The 21060-nt window shown below is 54.9% G+C and overlaps 1 pseudogene across 1 annotated transcript; it reads left to right on the plus strand.

Annotated features, from left to right (window-relative positions):
- Positions 1-1406: 1406 nt before the first annotated feature.
- LOC307069834 (spermatogenesis-associated protein 17-like) lies at positions 1407-2472 on the plus strand (annotated as a pseudogene). The gene is made up of 2 exons: positions 1407-1523; positions 1901-2472. The product of its transcript is annotated as a spermatogenesis-associated protein 17-like (transcript).
- The last annotated feature ends 18588 nt before the right edge of the window (positions 2473-21060 follow it).

The raw sequence follows: 21060 nt of genomic DNA on the forward strand, positions 1-21060 counted from the left end.
ACGGGGTCTTGCCTCCCAGGCCAGGCCTCTTATCATTTGAAGGAGCTGCCACCAACAGACATCCAGTGTCACTGTCCCCCTCCCCACATACACACATTTATTTGTCCATGTTGCCTGTTCGTGCACTATAGTCATTTCATGTACAGGACTCGCGTTTCCCAACCCTGTCCCTGGGTGTATGAGCATGCTTTGCACTGGCAAGCATTTTGCAACAGCAGCTAGAAACTGGCTGTAGCTGAGTGACAGCTGACACCTGACAGATATGAAGTCACTGAATCCTCACTCCAACCCCGTGAGGTCGGTACCCCAATTAGCCCCATTTTACAGAAGAGGAAATGGAGGCACAGAGAGGGAGGCACAAACTGCCCAAAGTCACACAGCTTCTAAGTGGCAAAGCCTGGATTGAAAGCAGGCTGGCCCCTGGTTGCTTGCCTTTACACTGTGCTACATAATCTCTCACAGGGTCGCAGGGTCGCATGGTTGGTTTGAGGATCTGATGAGTTAATATGTGTCAGGTGCCAGCACCTGCTGCCAAGGGCCCCTCCAGCTCTGCAGGGCGATACATCTGTTGTCTTTAATGATGAGTGTGAGATGGTCCCTCCTCGCCCTCTCAAGAGCATCCAGCCCAAGTCCAACGCTCTGCACACAGTAGGTGTTCAGAAAAGGCTCCTTTCTGCAGTTCGTCACTCAGACACACAGGCATTCATATATCGCACAGCAGCTCTGCGCCCGGCCCTGGGCTAAAACCTGATACACAACAGCTGGTGCCTGAAACCCAGAGGCACCCAGTCTAGTGGGGAGGTGGGCGGATCCGCAGTTACAGGCCAGGGCTGTAAGGACCCACAGGAGCGGCAGCTCACCCGCCAGAGGTGCTTTCTGTAAAAAGGCAGCCCCTTCTCTTGACCTTGGGGAGGAGGGGCCGTGGTCCATGAAGGTGACACAGGCGAGAACGAAGGCTTCAGCCGAGGCCTGATGGCTGAGAGGAGTGGCCCAAGTGAGCAGGGAAAGGAGGGCCCTCTGGTCCGCGGGGAACACGGAGTGCGTGGCATGGAGGTGTGAAAGAACAATGTGTTTTGGAACAGCCAGTTGATGGCTGTGTCCACTGCCTGAGTTGTTTTTGCGGGGGCTGAGGGACAAACCCGGAGGGCAGACCGTTGAGCCAGAGGATTATTCGCAAGCCTTAAAATCGAAAGGAATTTGCCCTGCTAGGTTTCAGACTTTCCTGGGACCCGTGGTCCCTATTTTCCTTCCAATCTCTCCCTTTTGGAATGGGAACGGCTATCCTCTGCCTGTCCCGCTGTATTAGTCAGGGTTCTCCAGAGAAACAGAACCAAGAAGAGATGATAGATAGATACACAGATAGGAGAAAGAAGAGGAGATTTATGATAGAAATTGGCTCACACAGGATGGAGGCCAAGAAGTCCCATCCCCCAGATCTGCCATCTGCAAGCTGGAGACCCAGGAAAACCAGCAGTACAATTCAGTCCAAGTCTGGAGGCCTGAGAACCCAGGAAGCCAATGGGGTAAGTCCCAGAGTCTGAAGGTGGGAGAACCAAGAGCTCTGAAGTTCTAGGGCAGGAAAAGATGGACATCTGAGCTCAAGAGGAGAGAGGGAATCCGCCCTTCCTTCACCTGTTTCATTTGGGCTCTCTATGGATTGCATGATGCCCACGCACACTGCTGAGGGCAGATCTCTTTGCTTAGTCTACTAATTCAAATGCAAATATCTTCCACAAATACCCTCGCAGACACACCCAGAAATAAGGATTTACCAGCTCTCTGGACCTCCCTTAACCCAGTCAAGTTAGCACATAAAAATAACGTTGGCCAGTGTCCTTGTCCCCACGGTGAGCCACAGCCGCCCCCCCCCCCACCTCTGTGGGAGACCCTCCAACACTAGCAGATTCCAGGTATATACAACTCACCGTTCAGAAAAGATCCTGATCCATGGGAGCTGTGGTTACAGAAGGCAAAGCCTTTAACACACTGAAGACCTAAAGTGAAGCTGAAGCACTCTGTCAGCCTTGGCAGCTGGCTGGCTTGCCGAGGGCCGGGTCCTTTCCTCCGTTCGGAATTCTGCCACCCATTGATAGGAAACGACGTCAGGGACCCTTCTGCGATGTCTCCTAAGTATGGGAACAGCGCTACAAGCCTCTGGAACCGACGCTGCGAGTGGCAGAACCAATCGATGGGCTAAATGGGGCCAGAGCACAGCTCCAGAGACAGGAATGGACTTGAAATGTGAATGACAATATGTTTTTGCCATTTTCTTTCTACCATAAAAATAAAAAGTATGTCCCGACAATGCATTTATCAAGTAAGTATGGTCCTAATGCTTATGGAAGTCAACATTTCCAAGATGAAAATCCTAAGAAATGGATCTGTGACAAGGATTTCCAAACTGTATTGCCATCATTTGATCTCTTCTGAAAGTATGGAAAATTGTATTCAAAAGCTGGACAAATTGTATAACGGTATGCATTTTTGCTAAAAGGTACTTCAAAAAATGCTATAGTAACTAACATAAAAAATCAAATGATATTGACTTAACTATCAAGCATTTTTAAAAAACCATGCTATAATAATATTTATATGTAATACAGCTCCATATATTTCTTTCATTCTAGTCTAATGGTTTTCAACATTCAAAAATCATGGATTTTGGGGCTTCCCTGGTGGTGAAGTGGTTGAGAACCCACCTACCAATGCAGGGGACACGGGTTCGAGCCCTGGTCCGGGAAGATCCCACATGCCGCAGAGCAACTGAGCCCGTGCGCCACAACTACTGAGCCTGCGCTCTAGAGCCCGCAAGCCACAACTACTGAGCCCGCGTGCCTAGAGCCCGTGCTCCGCAACAAGAGAAGCCACCACAATGAGAAGCTCATGCACCGCCATGAAGAGTAGCCCCTGCTCGCCACAACTAGAGAAAAGCCCGTGCACAGCAACGAAAACCCAACGCAGCCAAAAGTAAATTAAAAAACAAAAAATCCAAATCATGGATTTTGTATTTCAAATCGCTTCTCCAAAATGAACTCAAAGTAGAACTGAAAACTACCTGAAGTACCCTCTCTCTTTAAATTAATTAATACAGTAAATAAATAGTTTTACATAATATAATGAGAAAGTATTGATGGTGTCCAAAAGCTAAAATATTTCTCATTGCTGTATAGACACAGTATAGTTTAAAATACTATATTCAATATGTGTGTTATTTAAAGTGCGAGGTGCCTTTAGGGGATTCCAAATAAATAGCATCTTGGGTCTCTGATGACCAGTTTACAGACTAGAGAAGAACAGAGATACCCACATAAACTTCAAGATTACAAAATAAACTCTCAATGAATGCTGTATTTAATTGCGAAGGCGCTTTAGAACAGAGAAGTGATTACAATCAACGGGGGACTAATAGGAGGTATTCTGACATCAGCCAAGTTTAAAGGAGATATTGGATGAAGACAGAAAAGATCACTACAGTTGAAGGAAAAGAGACAGGAATGAGAAATCAGGCTAGTTAATTCCCCAGGGATCCTCCCACACCAAGAACCAGGGGAAAGCTCTGGTCCATTGGAAAGAACACAAAGTAGATGCAAGCAACTATGTTCCTTAGATTTTGTTAGTATTGCCTCTCCCACGTTTATAACTTTGGATGCTTCAACTGGAACTCAGTATGTTAAATGTAGATAGAAATGACCACCTTTTAACTCCTCTAAAGGAATACGTGAGGGGAAATGTGAAATATTCTGAGCTAATGGAGAAACATACATATAATGCCGAGTGGAATTACAGTTTCAAATGTTTATAAAATAAGTACCATTACCCATTGGAGCATTTATCTAGTATTTGTGACTCACAGCATGAAGTAGTCTAAAATTTTTCATATTTGTGTGTGATTGCAGATTTTAATTCAAAGATACATCCTGTTCATAATGGCCAAAGGTTGAAAACAACTTGAATACTTATTAGTATATGTTAAGTTAAATAAATGCTGAGACACATGAAATGCAATACTATGAAGACATTACAAATGTTAACATAGATCTTTACCTCTTTATTTGAAAAAATGTCTCCAATATATTTCTAAGAAAAAAAAGCTGGATTCAAAGGAAAAACAAAATAACCTTTACACCCATCTTGGAAGCAGATAACTTGTTGCTTGGTTTCACAAGTTCACAAATGAAGAGGAATTTTGGCCCAGGATGAATGATACCCTGAGTCTCACCCATACCTGATTTAGATGACATGTGGATGAGATTTTGGACTGAGAGTTGATGCTGAATTGGGTTAAGACTTTTGCGGATGTTGGGATGGGATGTTGGATGTATTTTTCATGTGAGAAAGACACAAACTTTGGGGGAGGCCAGAGGGCAGACTGTGATGGGTTGAATTGTGTCCCATAAAAATTCATATGTTGATGTTCTAACTGCCAGTACTTCAGAATGTGACTTTATTTGGATCTAGGACCACCGCAGATGTAATTAATTAAGTTGAGGTGAGGTGATGCTGCTGTAGGGTGGGACCCTAATCCAGCACTGCCCGTGTCCTTATAAAAATGGGGAAATTTGGACACAGGGCATGCAGTGAAAGAAGAAAATGTAAAGAGACACAGGGAGATGATAGCCATCTACAAGCCAAGGAGAGACGCCTGGAGCAAAGCCTTCCCTTACAGCCTTCAGAAAGAACCAAGCCTGCCCACACCTTGATCTCAGACATCTGGCCTCCAGAACTGGGAGACAATGCATTTCTGTTGTTTAAGCCCCCAGACTGTGGTACTTTGTTATGGCAGCCCGAGCAGACTAAGAGATTTTGGTATTTTGGAGCAGCAACTTTTCCCTGAGGGTAATAGGGAGCCATAGAAATATTTTGAGCAAAAGGGAGGAATGACATAAAATCTGTATTCTAGAAATTTACCCTAGCTACTGTGAGGAGGATGCACTGGAGTGTACGAGACCAGAGGCAGGGAGAATATTTACGACATGTTGCTGGACTCTAGATGAAAGTGGATGGCTGCCTAATATAATAATAGTAGTAATAGTAATAATTAGTAGTTGCAGTACACTTATTTTTACAACTAACACTAGCCCATCACTTCTATTGTGCCAGGTGCTTTTACATGGATTATTGTGTTTAACTCTTGCAACAAGCCGATGAGACAGGCACTGTGGTATCTCCATGTTGCAGACTAGGAAACTTGCCCCAGGCCACATGGTAAGCAGTGGGCCCAGGATTTGAACCGGGCAGTCTGGCTCTAATGCCCGCATGCAATGGAATGTTGGTAAGTGTTTACAACCAGCCTTGATTTGCAGCATTTGCCCATTTCTGTCGTGTAGCTACTCCCACCACGGCCAATTTCAAGCTACCGAAGAGTCATCAACAAGTTCACAAAATTGCTAAAGATGTAGCAGTCCTTTCTCATGAGCTGGTGCAAGCCAGCCAACTAGCAAAGCGCCAAAGCGCCGGGCTCAGAGCTGGTAACATGTGAAGAAGTGCGTGTTCCTTCCCAATCCCCTGGTGAGCTTTGTCTTAATGGGATTTTGTGGAGGCTGCTGGGTCCCAGGCCACCTAGGACATTCGAATCTCGGTTTCACCAGTGAGTAGCTGTGTGATCTCAGACAAGTTGCTGAATGTCTCTGAGCCTCAGTTTGCTCAACTCTGAAATTAGTTCTTATGAGGCTTCATTGAGCTCACGATGTGAAGCACAGGGACTGGTGTACCCAGAGTTTGGGCTGCTTTTATTGTTAAGATGATTGTGTTTCCAAATGTAGAAGAGCGGGAGCACGTTGTCCGTTTTTTGTCCCCCGCCCCGCCCCCGCTGACGTCTGCCTGGATAGCATGCCTGCTCGATGCTGGGCTCTGGCTGGTTCCCTGGTGTTACGTCATATTAACCTTCTGAATGGTTGTAGTGATGGTGCAGCAGTAGCCTAGCTGGTTGCTAGGACAGCCACAGGCCTGGGTTTTGTTGTGTGTGTGTGTTTTTTTCCTAATCACAAAATTGCAAATGGTCTGAAGGGTCCTAGAATAGTGGATGGAGCCTCTTCCCATGTGGGGCCTGAGTCGTGCCTGTGCTATTGGAAAAAAATGTCATTGCATAAAGAGTAATAATTAGCAAGCCATCTGCATACTTTTTTCTATATAAAAGCTCTGACAGTGTCTTTCAGTTGTATGTAGGGTGCAAGAGGAAAACTGGCAGCCATCTGGATTTACGTTAATTCCCTAAATTATTTATCCATCTCTGTTCCAATAACCATTTCCTGTCCTTATCTATGCTTTGATGATATTACCTGTGGCATTCTGGAAGTGGCATTTATGGTAAGCAAGGAGCTGCAGGGGAAAAATTGACTTGTAGCCACGGCTTTCTGGTTTCATGGTGAAATCAATGCAAGCCATTCTACAGCCCTTTAATTAACTGCTCGCTTGCTAATGAGGGCTTTTTTTCTTAAAGGTTCCTATTTTTTAAACAGTGAAGTCACCAGGAAATTACAATCAATATTTTAACAATTTCCCATTTGTTTCCATTGTGAGTCTTAAAAATTCCTACCACCACCAACGTCCCTGAGAAAATTAAAATTGTTTCAGAGCATGGTGAAGAGAAATAATTCAACTCAAAATAATACTTCAAATCAAAATGATTTCCCAGTGGCTCTCGTCCACCCCACCGGGGCGAAATGCCACGTGTGCTCTGCGAGTGCCCCAATCTGGTTCCTCACCTGGCACAGAATCACCTTTTGCCAGACATATCAAAACACTCACCGTTTGCCCGGTGTCGTACAGGGTTCCGACCCACGTGCAGCACCGGGCTTTCATCCTAACATGTTTCACCTTAAGGCCAACATCTCTCATTCAATACCTGCCTCCTGTCTTTGGGGGTGTTTGGGGTACATAACAGTAGCCTCTTCTCTGAGGACAAACAACCTATGGGCCAGGTGCCCTGCCAAGGGGGGTCCCCTACAGAGAGGGTTGCAACTCTGACTACACCCCAGTACGGCAGGTCCCACTATGACCCCATTTGACAAAGGAGACACCCGAGGCTCAGGAGCTTCTACAGCTGGGAGGTGGCAGATCCTTACAGCACGGCCGCCAGCCTCCCAGGTCAAAGTGTACTTCCTCTGCGTGGGCCAGTCACCACCCTGGGCCTCCCCACGGGCAGTTGTCTGTCCAGGTGACTGTTGCTTGTGGCCTCCAGTCCACTGGGATCAGAAAACACTGGTCATCGGGCTTAGGACTCTATGCAGCGGAGGAGTTAAGAAGCCCTGAGCGGATGCTCCAGGAGCCTAGGGCTCAGAGCCTGGGCTGTGGGGTGTGGCTTCTGCATGGCGGGAAGGGCGGGTGGGGGGGGCACAGAGCTGCAGGGGGCCAGGAGCCGGGGGAGAGGCCGGAGGAGCAGGTGGAGGGGTGACCTCCAGGTGGGCACAGCCAACAGCCTCTGCACATGCGCAGCAGCTGGGGGATGGGTGGGAAACGTCAGGTGTTGTGGTGAGCCCTGCAACGTGCATCACCCTATTTCTTCCCTCTGGGTCCAGATTCCATCATTTGGAGGGCACCCTGAACCCCCCTTTGCCCCAGCCATGGGTCAGCAGTGAGTTCATCAGGGAAGCTTTGAGGGAACCCCAAACGTCTCTGGTAAAATAGTGAAATGGGAAGAGCTTAGGGCAAAGGCCTGCAGAGTCAGAGAGGTACAGTCAGGCTCGTGGCTGGCGGAGCGAGGGAGGGAGGGCACCAGTGCTGTGCTGCAACTTGGGCCAGGCTTCACGGAGGATGAGCCTTTTGAGATGAGCCCTGAAAGTCAGGTGGGATTTTGACAGGAGAGCTGGCATTCTAGGCATGGGAAATACATAAGCAAAGGTAGAGAGGCCGGAAGAACCAGAGTTGTTTGATGTCCAATCAACAGTCCAGCCGGGCAGGAGGCCCAGAAGCATGTGTGAAAACACCAGAAGATGAATCTGGACATGGAGGCTGGGGCCACCTGTGGAACACCAGGCTGAGGAGTTGACATTTAGAGCTGTGGGCAGTAGGGAGCCACAGGAGGCTTTGGAACAAGGGTGTAACGATGAACAGTGCAACTGGATGTGTGTTTCTTACTGGCACTCAGCATGTCTGTTCTCCATGGGCCCCTACCTGTGCAGGCCGCACACAGAATTCCAGAAGCTGCCCAGTTAAGGTCCCAACATCTGTCACATAAACTTGGGAAAACTTCGTGTATGTTCACAGGACTATGCCTGTGAATGACAGGTGGCTGCTGATTGTTTTCATATCTCTTGAGCTCCAGGTTTGGGTCAGACCAAAGGCAGGGCCCACACTGGCCTTGGCAGGGTACTCCTGGACCCCCATAGCCCAAGCCCAACCCTTTGCTTGGCAGCTTTGCAGCAACAGGGCCAGGAGATTCCCCCAGGAGAAGGGCAGCCCCTGGAGAACCTGTGGGATTCCTTTCCTTGCCTGGACCCGCTGGCCAGGGCTGCACAGGCTAAACATGAGTGGCCACGTGGCAGGTGGAAGCAGCCCAAGTTTTGAGGCCCAGTTGCTTACTGCTCGGCCACTCTCCAGCTGCTTGACCCGGGACATGCCCCTTAGCCTCTCCGAGCCTCCCACTTCCTCATCGAGAACACGGAGATGACAATGGCTAGCACCACAATGGGTACATGGACTCATGCAGGTAAAGTACATGGTACACCTTGATACATGGAGGAAGCTGTTAGCTCCAGACCTGGTCCCCATCTGGAGTGACAAAAGGGTCTCCCAGCCAGTCTACTCAATGAGAACAAAGCCCTCACCCTCACTGTCCCTGGTCTCCCCTCCCATTTCTCCATCAAACTTGGAATACCCAAGGTGACAGCTAGAAGGGAAACTCTGTTTCCAGCAGTAACTGAAAGAATCACAACACATCTGGGCCACAGTGCCCCTTGGTGACATGACCTGGGACTGGTTTCATCACGTGAATGCAAAGCTCTTTGCCTGACCTCCATCCTTCTTAAGGACGTCACGAACCTCCTGAAAATGTAATGACAGCTCTGGGCCCCTTCCCCAGCGTATGTGTACAATCCTGTGGCCCCCAGAGTTTCCTGAAAAGTTCCAGGAAAATAGAATTCTACTAACATTCAGTGAGCAGATATTCCCTGCCAGGTACAGTGCCAGGAGCTAGGAATACAGCAGTGAGCAAAACAGACACTGATCGTGGCCCTCTTGGGATCTAACCTATAGAGGAGGTCAGCTAGCATTAAGTACTAAAGAGAAAACAAAGCAGGGAAGGGGAGAGGAAGTGCCAGAGATGGGTGTGGGGCTTTGAATTGTTACATAGGTTGGCCAGGTGACATTTGTGTCAAGATGAAAGGAAATGAGGGAGCTGGCCCAGTGGATATCTGGGGAAGTGCATTCCAACAGAGGGAACAGCCAGTGCAAAGGCCTAAGGAGGGATGTGCCTGGTGTGTTGAGGAAGAGTCAGGAGGCCTGGGCCAGGGCGAGAGCAAGGGCAAGAAGGAAGATGATGTCATCCAGGTGGGGGGATGGGGGCATGTCTGCTAGGCCACCAGAAGCACTTTAGTTTACAGAGGAGCTGCTGCAGGTGCTCAGAGAACAGAGACCATACTGGGGTGGGGAGGGGAGGATGAGGGAGGTAGGAAATGGCAACCTGTTAGGTGGCTACTGGAATAATCCAGGTGGGAGATGCTGGTGGCTGAGCCCAGAGGGTAGCAGTGGACGGGGGGAGAAGGCTGGGAGTGTGGATGCATCTTGAAGATGGAGACAACAGAACTGTCTGCTTCTCTGGATGTGGGGTGTGAGCAAAAGAGAAAACAAATTTAGAGAATTCAGCCTGGGCAATTTGCAGGATGGAGCCATCATGAACTCGGGTGGCAGACCATGGGAGAAGCCGGTTTCAGAGATGATCAGGAGCTCAGCTCAGGCGGCGTGGAGCTCAAGATATCCAGCAGCCATCCAGCTGGTGGTGCGAAACGGGCCGTTGATCCTCTGGCACAGGTGCGGCTGTGATCTCACAGGCTCCCGGGACCCACGGGGGGAGTGGGCATCACCCGCTCCACTGGGGAAGCAGACGGGAAGGGACATGAGGATGGAGTGAAGGTTTCTGGGAACAGATCCCCATTTTCCACCTCTGGGACCAGTGCACTTTAAGGCGGGCGGGAATCAAATTTTAAAAGCACTGGGTCATGCTCGGTAATAGATACAGTTATCCCTGGTTCCGTTTTGTTTAATCCGATTCCCTTCAAGATACGAACTCGCCCTCGGCCCGCGGGAAGCCGGCCGACACGAACTCGCTCTAGGCTGACCACCCCTCTCCCCGCAGTAGCCCAACAGGCCAGGGACGGGGACTCCATCGCGGCCTTGTCGGGAGTGAAGGTGAGGGCTGCGATCAGTTCAGTCACCGGAAAGCAATACCCTCTCCTGGCCGCTGGCCTTCTCCAGGGCAGCTCCGGCTGAGCCCGGCCAAGGTGGATTCCTTCCCAGTACCCCGGCTGAGCCGCGGACCCCCGCCGCGCCTGCTGGGCCGCGCTCGCCCCGCTACCCAGACCGGACCGCGGAGGAGGAGTCCGACACCTGTGCCCGGCAGTGGGGCCCGGACGCCGCTCCTCAGTCAGGAAACTTGGGCAAACGCTCAGAGGCAAGCGCCCGGCTCCGTCGCGCCTACGCAGCCCACGAAAGGACTTCGCTCGGTTCTGGGAGGGGGCCCCGCGCTTCCCGCGGGCCGAGGGCGTGGGCGTGGAGGGAAGGAGGGGCCGCGTGGGCGGTTGGCCCACCCCTTTATTCCCGGCCCGCAGCTCGGCCGAGTGTGACCAGATGTGCTGGTGACAGGTCGCTCCTCAGAGGTGCAGGCGGGAGCCCGGAGCCCGCTCTGGGGCTGCGCTCGGCGCTGCTGCTGTCGGACCGGACACGGCGTCCCCGAGCTGAGCTCCTCCCTGCCGCCGCCCGGGAAGTGCAGGTTAGGAAACGCAGCCCGGTTAGAGACCCCGGAGGAGGGGCGCGGGCCAGCCCCCGGGGAGACGGGGAGAGGAGCCACCGGCCTCGGCGCCCGGGCAGAGGGAGGACGGCGCGCTCCTGCTCGCCGCCGGGCAGCTCACGAGGAACCCGTGTTCCTGCAGAAGCCGCAGGTGTCTGCCCCGGGATAACCCCGCGCTGCGAGAGGCCAGGCCGGCCCAGCTCCCGCGGGGGCTCCGCCGGCCCGAGGCCAGAGAGGCGGGAGACTGGCTGGCGCGCCCGGGCTCCTCGGCGGGCGGCACAGACAGGGTCCGCACCTGGGCGGGGGCGGGGGCGGGGAGTGCACGGAGGAGGAGGGGGCGGGGGCCCGCCGGGGGGAGGGGGGGCCTCTAGGCCAGGAGCGGGGCGGGTGCAGTTCGGCAGTCGCCACCTGAGAGCCCTGGTCCCCACTGCCGTCACAGCGGGTCGCCTTGGCCGTCTGGGCGGGAGCCAGCGGGCAGACGCGGCGGCCGTGAGACCGGCGCTCCTCTGCCCGCAGCCGTCCGCGGAAGGTGAGCACCCTTCCGGGGCGAGGGGGAGGAGGCCCGGCCGCTGCTCGAGGTCGGTCTCCGCCGAGGACGGAGAAAGGGGGAGGGGGGATGGAACTGGCTACTTGACGCTGACACCCCGGTCCGGGTGACGATCGGGGGTCCTTCGGGGAGCTGCCATCTCTCTCATTCTCTTTCTCTCTCTCGCCAGGGCTTCTCGGGGATTCGGTCTCTCCCTGTCTGCCGTCTCCCTCGGTCTCGGTCCGTCTGGAGCGCTCTCCGGCCCTGTCGCCGGTGAGTGCTGGCTCTCCCGCTCTCCCTGCTCGTTCCGCGTCCGTCAGGGTCGCGCGCCGCTCACCAGCTCGCTCGGCCCAGAAGCGGGAAGTCTACCTGCCGTGAGCCGGCTTCCCGAGCGCGCGGGGCTCCGCCTGCCGCCCTCGGGCAAGCTCCATCCGCTCGTGCCCGGGGGCGCACGGTCACCCCGCTGTCGCCTCTCGCCAGCAGCGCACCGTCTAGGAGGGCCACCTGCCACCTAAGGCACCGGCCGCCTCCCGCTGCGTGCGGAGCCACCGAGGTGAGTGCGCCCGTGCCCCTTCCTTCCCTCCCGCTGCTGCCCGGCTGCCCTGGCTCGAGTTGAGTGGAGAAATGAGGCAACCGCGGCGAAGCCAGCCTGCGGCCGCTTTCCCTTCTAAAGAGTGGCCGGAGGGCCCGGTAGGCCCCTCGGGCAGCCGCCGCGCTTCTGCTAACCCCGGCCCCCTCCGGGCCTGGAAACTCGGCGTTTCGGGGCTCGGGGCCGGCGGGGTCGCGGGCGGGGCGGCGTGGCTTCCCCTTTAAGGCCAGAGCCGCTCGTCGCCGCGAGTGTGAGGGTGTGTGAGTGTGCGGCGTGCGTGTCTCCTCCTCCCCGAGTGACACAGCAGTGAGAAATGCCTATCAGTAACTTAAACCCCCGAAACTCCACCTTCCGGGCGCGCGGCGCGGAGCCGGGCGGTGGGAATGGAGCGAGCAGATTGAGGCCGCCGCTGCAGCGCCGCCGGCATGAACTTGGCTGCCAGCTGAAGCGGCCGGAGGCGGGCGGGCGCGGGGGCACCGGCCGCTAGCCAGAGGTGATCTGCAATCGGGCCGGGCCGCTCGGCGGGCGCCGGAGGCCAGGCTGCCCGTGCCGGTGGCCGCCCGCCCCTCGGGCACTGCCCCCGCCGCCGCCGCGGGAGCTCCGCAGCACGGTAAGGCTGAGGGCGGGCGCGGGAGGTCCGAGTGCTCTGGGGGGCGCCGGGCTGCACTTGTGGCCCGCACTTGTGGTCCCCGTCGCGGAGAAGCGGGGGCCCGGGGATACTGAGAGCCGGGGGACCCCGAAGTTTGCTCCGAGCACACGGCCCACCTGGCGCTGCGCGTGGTCGCCCCCTTCTCGGACTGGCTGGGCCGAGCTGAGCGCAGCTCGCATCGCCCGGGACTGTGGCCTGTGCCTGCACCCCGGCGCCCGCCGGGCGTCTGGAATCGGGCAGGGGCAGTCGAGTACCGAGGAGGGAAGGCAGAGGGGCGCGGGCCACGAGGGATCCCCCGGCTGCGCCGGGCTACCGGGAGGCTCCCGCTCCGACCCGGCGCACCCCGGGCCGCTTGCAGCCCGGATGCCACCGGCGACGCTGCCTTCGCATACCGGCTCCCAGAGCTCGGGCCAGTCGGCAGTGGGCGCTGGGCTCAGGATTTCCCCCAACCCCACCCGTACCCAGTTTGCCGCCACCGAGCGGGAGTGTGGAGTGTGCGCGCGCCGAGCCCGCCGCCTTTCGCTCCCTCCCCTGCCAAATTCTCCTCTGGAGAGCAGCCCCGAGCAGAGCTGGCTGCTCGAGGCAGCCCCGACTGGGCTCCTGCCCGGAGCTCCCAGCGCCCCCGCGCCCCGAGCTCCCAGGCCTCGGAGCGGCAGCACAGCCCGGCGCCCGGCGCCAGCGAGGGCGGGCGGGAAGCACCCCGGAGCGCCGCCAAATACTTTTCACGGCCAGTTGGCTCGGCCAGGCTCCGTCCCGATGCAGCGTGTCCGAAGCCGCTTGGAAAGCTAGCCGGCCATACGGTCTGATTTTGATCCGTGATTAAATTCGGACTGAGCAGACACTAATAGGATTAGCTTGCAGAAAACTGCCCTGAAGTCGTCAGAACCTGAGCAAACAGACGCACTTCGGGCCGGGGGCTTCGCCCCGCCGCGCTTCTGCAGCTGGGTGCGGCCGAGCGGGACACCCCGAGTGTGGGTGGGAGTGTGTGCGCGGGCGGGAGCACAGGATGGCTGAGGGAGGTGGAGAGAAGCGACTCCACTTGCTGGGGTGGCTTGTCGTTTTTTGGCAGCAGGAGGAATCCCCCCCCCGCCCCAGGGCGCCGTCCCCATGGCGAACGTGCCCTTTGCGGGTAGCCAACCAAGGCCAGCTCCGGGACACTGTGAGGGCGAGCGAGCCGGGCGTACGAGAGGCGGCCGCGCTGGAACAAAGACGCAAAGTCTCCCCGAGCCTGAGCAATTTCGAAAGAGTTGGTTGGGAAGAGGGCCCGAGTCTCCCGGGGGAGACCCCCGCGAGGATCGCGCCGCCCCCGCCGGCCCGGGCCCCGCGGCCGGGCGATCCCGTTCCCAGACTGCGGCAAGCCGGAGGGCAGCATCGCAGCGGGGCAGCCCAGCCCTCCGCAGGCGCGGGCCGCCTCCCGGGTGCCCACGGGCGGGTGGTGTCGGCCTCGCTCCCGCTGGGGCTTCCCAGCCGCCGCCGCCGCTCGGGGCTCCCGGAGGCCGCGCAGCTTCTTCCCTCACTCCACCTCTTCTTGTCTTTATAGATTCCCCCCTCCCTCCCACCCCCGCCGCCGTTGCTGCCGCCGACAATCCGCTTTATAAAAAGCCCCTTTGTTTCCCTGGAGGCTGGAGAGAGGGAAGGGGAAAGGGACGCAGAGGCAGGGGGCGGGGGCGAGCCGCCCGGGACAGGAGGGCAAGTGTAGGCGGTGGGGAGGAGACTGGGTCTCGAAGCCCCTCCGCAGGAACCCCAGAAGGCGTGGGGAGCCCCCGGCTCCTGGCGCCTGCAGCGCGCCCGGCAGCCGGGCGGTGGACAGCCGGGGCCCCCGCGGCCCGGACGGCTGGGCTGGCGGCTCGGCTAGCGGGTCGGCGCGGAGGCCAGAGGCGGCGCACGCTCGGCGGGTTGGGCAGACGCCGCTCGCCGCTGCGCCCGCCGGGCGCGGGCATAGGGGGCGCTCTTTCCTCGGTTTCGCTTTGCAGCCCGCGCCCCTCGCCGCCTAGACTCTGGGCGGCTGTCGCACCTGCCGGTGGCCAAGACGACGGCTAAGACGACGACGGCGACTCTGAGGCTAACGCCACCCCGCGGCTGCGTTCCTCCCTCCTCCCGCGCCCGCGCTCCTCCCTCCTCCCGCGCCCGCGCTCCTCCCTCCTCCCGCGCCCTCCTGCCACCCCCAGCCCCCTACACAGGAGCTCAAACGCTCCGCGGGGCCTCTTTGTTTGCACGGAGGGAGGGCGTTGGAACTGCCACCTCCGAGGTTCGTGTAGCTCGGGCAGGCGGTAGGGACGAGGATGCACCTCCGGAACGTGCGTCAGCCTACCGCCTCTGACGGAGCCAAGGCCCTGCACTTAGGGGTGTCCAGGACCCACGGGTTCCCGGCATTAGCTGGAGTGAGGATTCAGTCGGCCCCTATCCCTTACACCTGCCCTGCCCCCCAAACTTGCGGGAACTCGGACTTGCGCGGAGGAATGTTAAACATAGTGTTTGGAGTAACCTTTAGCCAGCCTGTCGGCCTGGCCGGCCCCGCCCCCGACCCCCGGACCGGTCCGCCTCTCTACTTGTAAAGTTTGTTCGGAAGGGGAATACTGACAATAAGAAAAATTGACAAATAAGGAGGAGTGGGCGGGGCCCAAACTCGACTGGTAGGTCTCCTGAGCGAAGTCAAATTCCTCCCGATCTCTCGCCAGCTCCACCCCCTCTTCCCATTTAATCTCCCGGCGAGGCAGTGTGTGTGCCTTTTCACATATCTTTCCCCTGCTCCGCTCTCCTCCGATCTCTGGAGGGTATTCGTAAGCGCTGGTCGAACATTTGTTCTCTGGTCTTTGGAACAGAAGGGGAAGCGTTAACTCCCCCCCACCCTCGAAACACACACATCCCAACTGCATCTAAAACCACAAGAAAGTACTCAAAGGGTAAACTGTGGGCTCTACCTTCTCCTCCCCCTTTGTGCTTCCCTTCTGGAACAAGATCATTGGAAAATAAAGCTGCTGATGTGCGAGATGGAACATATGGTGCCTCCATAAGAGAGAAGCTGAAATGGCCTTGAACCTGCCGGACAGACCAGCTGTTTGCTGCCAGCCAGAGCAGCTAATCAGCGTCTTCCCCTTAAAGTAACAGCCCTCTCTTCTCTTGATGACCAGTTTGCATATTAAATAGGATATTCTCCAGAGGAGAAACGTGATGGGCTCCTATATTGCTTTGTGCTTTGGTAGTTCTCCAAAGCTGGTCCCCTGCCCTGAGGGCTGCCTTGGCCTCACCCCACTCGTGCCTCCCGCGTTTGAGTGTGTTTCCTTCCACACTGATGTACGAACGTTGCCCAAAGTGGAACTTGGGAAGGAGGCGGGAAAAGGGAAAGAGAGCCAGGCTGAGAGATTCCCAGATGCCCAGGAGGAAGTCTCTGTTTTGTTGGTACTGGCTTTAGAAAAACTAGCAGTTCTCTCCCCACCCCTTAAAAATATCACAAAGAGCTGCAGCTCTTCCTTATAAGATCTCCTTAAAAATCATCCTCTTCCGGCTGTGACCATTTTCAGTTTTCCTTCAGTACAGTGTGTTTGAGAAGGGGGAAAAAAAAAACAGTTTGGCATTGGAAGAAGAAAGGCTTGAGGAGATACGAGGAAATTCCATGTTAGGAAATCATTAGCAAAGGGTGACTTCGTCTGTTTTCCTGCCACTGACGCTGACAGTGACACAGATGTGTGGGTTGAAACAGGAACGTCATTGAATTTTTAAACTCAACCAGAAAATAGCCTGTTGCTTGGGTGGGAGCGGGGCCATACATTCACTGCATCTTAAGGTAGGAGATTTACTGTTGTTGATTCTTTTCACTAAGGAAAGGGATTTTGTCAAGCTTGGCCAGCACATTTAATATCATTTTTTTCCCCTTTAAGTGGATCACCTAAAGGCTTAAAATGCACCTGTTAATAGATCATCCCTAGGAAACTCAGTTGCCGTTTCGGTTTCTCAAATGGGCAGAAACTGATCTTAGGCAAGTGGTCCTTCTGACAGTAGAACCACTCTCCTCCTTTAAGGGGGCTTCCTACCTGCAGTAGACTTTTTTACGATTCTGATGTTTTCTTTCTGCAGCGCTGCATCGGAGAGATAATTAGCCTACGAGCTGGGAAACTTGTGTTCTAGAACAGTCTCCCAACTAATTAGCACAGTGGTCTTGGGCAAGTCAGTCCTCCCTCCTTGTCCCCCTACCACCGCGACCTCGGAGTCCGAGTCCCTTCCAGCTCTAACATATACTGTGATTTGTGAATGAAATAGTCATTTTCTGGGAAACTGAAATGCTGTCGGGGAAAGCAGCTAGATAGATAAAGAAATGGGACTGAGATTTTGAGGGGCAGCGAGAAGAGGGAGGAGGACAAAAGGACAGAAGGCCCAAATCCAGACAACATAGAAGTCGGAATTGTTCCCTCTCTGTATCTTTCACCCATGTGAACATCTAACCCAGAAGCCTGGATGGTGGAGGCTGGGAAGCAACCCTGAGGGCTTCCTGTCCGGTACCCTTAATCCTGTGGTCTCAGGACCTACTGACGGCAGGCCTTCTCGTCATTGGGTTGGTTTCCAGATAACGGGATCCAAACTCTCTGAAATTAGACTGGCATGTTTCCAAAGGACTCATCTAATATAGAACAGATTTGCTGCTTTGCAGTTATTCAGCAAAGGTTTCAAGGACAAAAAGGCCTTCCCTCTCCACACATGTGCCCCACTGGAGTATATGGGCTCTGAACTCACTGCTGAACCTTCCTAGTCCACCTGCGTATTTTTTAAAAATCACATTACCAACTTGGAGGACGCAGCAGCCATGCAAGAATCTGCCACTGTCCTGCTTGATGTTAATATTGATTTTTTTTAACGGATGGGGGGGTAGACATTATGAAGGAGGACCTTTTATCCTCTGAGCTCTTTAGCAATTATCTTGCTGCCATAAATGTTGATACACATATAATGGATGTAACTAAAAAATCTCCTTATCCAAGCAGAAAAGGCTGAAGTGTTTGTTGGAGCAGATAGAATGCTGAGAGTGTGAATAGACCGACCCAGATGTGCTGGGGAGGGAGATAAATGATGGGGGAACAGGAGTCAGTTACTATGGATCAGCACAATAAACCAATTCCCATCATACACCTCTCACAACGCCAGCCACCGAGGTAACCTAGGCAGCAGCAGTCAACTGTACGGCAGGAAAGCAGCGTCACGAAGCTCAGTTGGAACAGTCTGATTTTTCAGACACTGAGTCCTGAAACATCTTCCAGACTTTGAGGAGACAAACTTCATAAATCTGTATGAACCTGATGGGGTTTTATGACAGTGCTTATTACTTGTTTCTGTCATCACTGTGTCATCATTTCATCTGCAAATGTAGCAAAGGAGGAACAGCGGAGAGCCCTCGGGCAGCGAGTCTGGGGCGGGTCCCTGTGGGGATGAGGGGCGTGGCTTGTGTTAATACTGTTTACCTGGGAGGATTTTGATGCACAGTCCCAGTGGGGCGGGTCCCTGTGGGGATGAGGGGCGTGGCTTGTGTTAACACTGTTTACCTGGGAGGATTTCGATGCACAGTCCCAGTGGGGTCCTGCTCACAAATGACCAGCCTGGGCAACTGAAGCCGCAGGAGCATTTTCTGCAGGGAGAGAGGATGGAAGCAAAAAGAGTTGGGTTCCCTCCCTCCCCCACCGCATTGCTTTCTTTTTTCTCCCCATTCACAGAACCTCTCCAGTTTCCTTAGGGCCTCAAGTCCCCCCACCTAAAATCTGACCTCTTCATAATTTCCAAAGCAATCAGATTTGTCACAGCCCAGAAAACTCCCCCGGAGTGAGGCATAGCAAGGGGCTTTGCTGACTGTGGGCTCTGCAGAGTGAAGCCTTCCAGAGACAGGGCTTAAGTCCTGCCCCAGCTGCCCTCTGGCCCTGGCGCACACAGTGCCCCTTTACATACAGCCCAGTCCCAGCCTCGAAGTGGGGTCCCAGCCACCTTCCCCTCCCGGTGTGCCCTGCTGCTGGCTCTGCCCAGTAAATAACCATTAAGTGCGGTTTGGGAAATGCCACTTTCTTAAGGCTGAGAATTGTTCCACGAGGCCCAGAGGAGGATGGGGCCGATCGTGGGATTTCATCACATGCTTCCCCCTTTCCTCCACCTGTGGAAGTACCTGGACTCGAGGCCACAGGGACACATTTCTGCTGATTCTAGAAGAAGCCACTGGACGCCGCGGGGCCTGAGACAGTGAATGGCATCTGTGTCAGAAGGGCCTGGTGGCCCTGGCTGGTGCCTTCCCTCTTTGGAGGGGAAGTGTGGGCCTCTGGGAATTGAAGACAGGACAAAAACCAAGTCAAGTCACCCTGAATGCTTCGGACAATCTCAGGTCCTCTGTCCAGTTGTCCCGAGTCCCCCTCCCCCATCCTTAACAGTGCTTTTCTGTTTTGCCCAGCGTTTGAACCTGAAACCCCCATGTGACATGGAAGGCGAGGGGGAGAGGATCCAGCTTTGCCTTCCTTTTTGCGGGCCCAGTAGCCAGCAGACCCGAGTTCCTGCACATAGTGGGCACAGATGAACCACGGCACCTACATATCAGATGCTGAAAGAATTTTCAAGCTGCAGGAGTAAAGCCCTGTGACTTTACAAGAGAAAAAGTAGGGCCCAGAGAGGGGGCCCGCCTTCCCTGAGGAGACACAGTGAGGGGAGCCCTAAGGAGATAGAACTCCAGTCTCCTGCCCTCAGTCAAGTACTTGGGTCCGGAATGCCCACTTGGCACCCATGCTGTGGGCACACGGGCTTCCCTTTTTGAGGAAGAGCAGATATGACAGGAGATGCAGCGCGTGGAGAAGGACCATGTTTAATTGTGGGGTAACGTGATTTGCCCTGGATCAGTGTGTGCTTTGCTTCGCATTGTTAGGATGGCGGAGGGGCGTGCTGGCATCAGAAGCCAAAGCTTAGAACCAGTCGAAATCGGAGGTTGTAAATGAAGGATCAGACTGGGGCCCAGGCTTTGGTGCCTCCGAAAGGCGTGTGTCATGTCTTGTTTTCAAGTTGCTGACAGAGAGTTGGGCCGCCAGCCCCTTGGAGGGCTTGGCTGGGTGGGCTCTGTTGGCAGTGGCGGCGGTTGTTTGGGTTTTGCTCTTAATGAGATCTCAGTGTCAAGATCTGTCTCTGGAAGTTGCAGCGCCGACCTCGGAATTTTAAGTGGGAGAGTAGTTTCGGTGCAGTTGCCAGCGTCACATGCTTTGCGTGTCTAATTCTCAAAGACTGGCGTGCGTTCTGCTGGGTTTGGGGCGGAGGGAGTTTCTAAGCCGCTTGTCTGTCAAGGATTAATTTAACCTCTAATTACTACATTTTCTTCGCAGTTTGCTGCACAAACATGTTGTAACAAAAGCTCAAAGAAGTATGCCATTTCGTTTCGCCGCCGCTCTCAGATTCGTCTGGGGGGATACGGAGTCAAATCGGACACACTTGGTGTTAAAATAATGGTGCTGACATTCAAATGAAAGTGAACAATCTGGTTATTTCTAGTGATCCCCCAGCGATGGGGTACAGAGTATTATGGTTATATGCTATGATTGTATATTATTATCGTGGTCCTCGCAGCCCTCAACATGAGCCCTGAAAATATGGGAGAGTGTCACCACATCAATCCCCCTGGGGCGGCCAGTGCTCCCGACACGTGGCCCGTGTGTTGCCTTTGGAGCGTGACTAATGCCCTGCACGGGAGGGCAGCCTGGAAGCGCTTCCTGCCCGCTAATAGGGCAAGGTGGCGAGGTCTGGACCCTCGGTAGAGGTGAGGCCATTATCAAATTGGAGCCTCCCAAGGGCCTGCTCCCGAGGCAGAACCCGTTCAGAGCGCAGCGACAGTGAACTTGCAAGATTAAGCTACAGGGATTCTCCAAGCAGGCTGCTCTCCCTCCTCCTCCCTGCGCCCCACCCCCGCCGGAGCAGCAGCCCTCCCCAAACAGCGGCAGTGACTGTGGCAGTCAGAGGCCCATTCCCCACCCCGGGGTGGCTGGAAAGTCTGGCTTCTCAGACCCGGGGCAGGAGGCCTTCGCGCATCCTTTGCTTCCTCTTTCCAAGTGCACGGAAATAGACTTGTGGGATGAGAGTGCCGAGCGGGTGAGCCAGTTGTGGGGCTTTGCCTCCCGGCCCGGCAGTCGTGGAGAGCCAGACTCGTACACTCTCACACACACCCCCCTATCTCAGGAGCCGAGAAGCATGATCGCTCTTCATTTCCTCCCAGAAAGGAGAGGCACTTTGCCTTTTAGAGCGCGTTTTGTCCCAGGAGTGGAGAACAAGATGCTGACATTGTTTCTCTTAGTATCCTCAGCCCATCCTTTCTGGAAGGCGGGACCCAGATAGAAAGGGCTAGGTCTGCAGCC

Source organism: Hyperoodon ampullatus (genome assembly GCF_949752795.1).
Source record: "Hyperoodon ampullatus genome assembly, chromosome: X".
Classification (NCBI taxonomy): Eukaryota; Metazoa; Chordata; class Mammalia; order Artiodactyla; family Ziphiidae; genus Hyperoodon; species Hyperoodon ampullatus.